The following is a 3806-nucleotide window of genomic DNA, read 5'->3' on the forward strand; positions in this document are numbered from 1 at the left end:
AAAGAGTGAACAAATACACTAAACTATATATATATCCTATTCAAAAAGGATAGGACATTTTATATTTGTGAAAGGGAGGGAGTAGTATTTATTTATTATGCGTGTATTTCATGGTAGGGGTATCAAGCAAACACACGATGCGATGCAGGCATCAGGCAGATATCTACCTAGCTAGAACTGGGCCAAAGTCTGACTTGTGGAGGCTTCTTCTCCTAAAAAAGTCTCCGAATTTGCGTAGAACGGACCTCCTCTTCCTCTGCTTCATGGCATGCTCCAGGCCACCGTACTGTCTCCCGTCATCGAAGTGGTCGAACTCGTAGTAATCGTCCATGGCCGCCGCCGCCGCGGCGGACCTTAGCTCCGCGAGGTTGCTGATGGACGCGAACATCCGACGATCCTTCCGGCTCGCGGCGGCCATCACCCTGCCGGAGTCCAGGAACGCCGCCGCGCTAAGCTTCCCATGCGCATCGGTCTTCCACTCCTCCAACAGCAGCCCCGCAGCGCATGCCTTCTCCCCACTGCCGGCGCCACCATCGGCCGTCTTGGTTGCCTCTGTGAGCTGATTCTGCAGATCCGTGGCACGCCCCTGCGCGGCAGCCTCGCTGGCCTTGAGCGACTCGTTCTCCAGCCTCAGGGACTCCATGGCGTCCTCTTTCCGGCGACGGCGTCGCGCAGCTTGGAGTTCTCGCCGCTGGCGAACTCGAGCGACTCGCTGGCCGCGTTGGCTTCCTCCGCCGCCCGCTCGAGCGCGCGCCGCAGGCCGTCGTTGTCGTGGTCGACCGCCCGGTGCATCTCGGCGAGCTCGGCGTTCTCACGCCGGGCGGCGGCGGCGTCCTCCTCGGCCGCGCGGGCGCGTGCGAGCAGCGCCTTCTCCCTGGCGCGCCAAGCGGCCGCGGCCTCCTTCCAGTCCGACATGACGCCGTCGAGCTGCTCGGTGGCCGACCACAGGTCCGCCTCGTTGGCGCGCAGCAGGCCCTCGAGCCGGCCGGCCTCGGCGTTGGCGCGCTCGAGGTCGGCCTGCGCGTCGGAGAGCCACGTCTTCACCTGCTTGGCCTCCATGGTGACGGCGGAGAGCGCGGCGGCGAGGTCGTCGGCGGCCTTCCGGGTCCTCTCCTCGGCGGCCAGCGCGGACCGCAGCCTGGCCCGCAGCCCGTTGATCTCCTCGTCGACGCCGCCGAACATGAGGTCCCTGACGCTCCACTGGCCCTGCTGCGCTGACCCCGCCTGCCGCAGCGTGGCGGCCTCGAGCTTGGCCTCCTCGAGCGCCATCTTGGCCTGCTCCAGCTCCTTGGTCTGGCTGATCAGCGACTCCAGCATCTTGGTCTCGGTCTGCTTCGCCGTGGCCACCTCTCGCTCCAGAAGCCACACCCGCGCCGACGCCGGCGACGTTGGCGTGGCGCCGTCGCTCCGCGGCTCCATGAGGTCCTGGAGTTGGAGTGCGTCTTCCTTCTCCAGTTGCGCTGCCACTATCTGCTCCGTCATGTCGCCACTGCTGCTGGCACGCTGCATGCAGTGAGCCCATATGTAAGTATTCAGAATGTTTATGCGGCATGCAACTCTGTGGGCACGCACCTCAGAAGATTGCATGGAGTACGTGGTGGTGCTGGTAGCAAGGACGTGCTGCGCTCGTGCGGAGGCGTGGCTTTGGAACTGGAAGCCGGAGGAGTCCTCGGCCCAGCGCCCCACGACCCGGATCTGCTGCACGGCGAATATATACCTAGTCGTCAGATCGATCGGGATGCTCTCCCGGCCGGGTTCAAAAATTTCTCCGGGGCCAAGAATTGTAATGATCTAAATACACTCATTCGAGTAACAAGTAACGGACGGAGATAGTAATACTGTGAGCAAATTGAAGAACTGACAGCCAAACCTGAAATGCAGCGCTGTCTAGCGATCCGGCAGCCCACCTCGGCCTGGATGGCAGCATCAGGCCGCGCTCGGAGCACCACTGGAGCTAGCCGGGAACTGCCAGTGCAGTGCTTCCTTGCACCTTTGTCAGAAACCGGTCTAGAGTAGACCAGATTTATAGTGGATCACGCACGCACGCTAGACAAAAGAATACTGCTCGGGGTGTGGAGCAGGTGGAAGAAGGAAAGAGACGGCGGGCTTGATCTGCACCGTCGCGTGCGATCCCACGCCAATTTACAATGCCGTGCGCGCGTAGGGTGTGACGGGTGTACAATGACGAGTTTACTTTTTTAGCCGTCCGCAACTTCTTAACCGCCCGTTATCATAACTACTACATCCTTCATTCGGAATTACTTGTCTCGGATATTGATGTATCTAGAACTAAAGTACATCTAGATACATCCATTTCTGCGACAAGTAATTCCGAACGAAGGGAGTACTACTCTAGATTATATCATAACTACTCTAGATATTCTACTCTCATGAAAGAGCCAACGATCAAGGATGTGATGCCTATCGCCGCGGCAGTTTCAGGCGGTCCAGTAGCAAAGCAGTCAGCGTGTAAATTATTTCTCAGCCGACGTCGCTCCTAATGGTCACCATGACTGATGTGTCGGGCTGCCATTGATTGGATCGGCAACTCGTGAGTTGAAAAATAATTATATAGCTTATGGATTTCTTTTACTTTTGTCCCGGTATGCTTGTTTTATTTTACTATCATATCATGAGAATGCAGAACTAGTAAACACATTTCTTTTCCAAGAGAAAGGCTTAAACCAATCTCTCGAGGAAAAACAACACACACACACAAAACCCCTGCCCGGGACCTTTGTGGCCGTGCCGCTCCTCGGGGCAAGGCGACCTGGGTGGAACTCTTGCCCACTACCAATCGCCATCGAAGGGTGTCGCCAAGCAAAGCTCACACAACATCATCGGCGATGGGGCTGCTGTTTGGCTTTGTGGCGTAGGTCAGGTGCCATGATCCATATAGGGTTGCGGCGGCGTTCTCCAACGAGCTACTATGCAGGCTCGACACAGGGGCAATGGCAGGTGTCAGCGTTCAAGGCGGTTGCAGGAAGTGATACCAATATGTTGTAGATGTGTTGCACTCATGCTGAAGGCAGTGGAATGTGCCTTGGCGGTGATAGCTAGCATGCACACGTAGGAGCCCGTAACCCGAGGCAATGGCCCCGGATGGGGCTGGTGGTGTACGACGGTGTAGACACGTCGACATTGTGGGCTACGCAAGGGGAAGATCGGAGTGGGCATCATCCTCGGGGCAAAGGTGATGCGGTCGCGCAAGGCTGTTGTGGTGGTGTCGGCCCCATGGTGTGACAATGCACCCTCACTCGGATCTAGCTAACGATTGAGGACTCATTTGGTTGGGGCACCGGCCCTGATTGTAGATAGTGGTGGAGGTAGTCGTGGGCATTGCCCTGTGACTATGTCGATCCAAATTTGCATGGGCTCCCGTGCAACATTGGGAGCTCGACGGTTGTCCATCGGCTATGACACGTCGTGTGCTAGGTGTGTGTATCGTGTTAGGCCGATTGGTTCAGCGCAGAGGCGGCTGGATGGTCTGGGCATGATGGCTCGAGCTATGGTAGGCTCCTCGATGGTTGTGACAGCGTTCTTAGAAGGAAAGGCGTCCCACCCATCCGCTAGTGTCACTACTACCTCCCTCAATACAAGCGGCGGGGGGACAATCCTCCCCCAGATGTGGTTGGTTGGGTTGGGTGGCTCCTTCAGGCATGTGCTTTATTGCTGCATGGTTGCGTAGAGTACCGGGAGAGGCATGCGGCCTCCTCCGGGGGGCACCACAGTGGTTATTCTCGGAGTATTGGCTGGTGCAACTATCAGACGGTCCGTTCGCAAATAGTGCTTGGAGCACACTTCAT

At 57.6% G+C, this 3806-nt stretch overlaps 1 pseudogene across 1 annotated transcript; it reads right to left on the reverse strand.

Annotated features, from left to right (window-relative positions):
- Positions 1 to 2024, reverse strand: LOC125512803 (uncharacterized; annotated as a pseudogene). The gene is made up of 3 exons (XR_015608893.1): positions 1871 to 2024; positions 1573 to 1698; positions 1 to 1503 (listed from the first exon to the last, which is right to left on the reverse strand). The product of XR_015608893.1 is annotated as an uncharacterized LOC125512803 (transcript).
- Between the last annotated feature and the right edge of the window lie 1782 nt (positions 2025 to 3806).

The sequence above is a fragment of the Triticum urartu genome, chromosome 6A (genome assembly GCF_056163025.1).
Source record: "Triticum urartu cultivar PI428250 chromosome 6A, HENAU_Tu73, whole genome shotgun sequence".
NCBI classification, from domain to species: domain Eukaryota; kingdom Viridiplantae; phylum Streptophyta; class Magnoliopsida; order Poales; family Poaceae; genus Triticum; species Triticum urartu.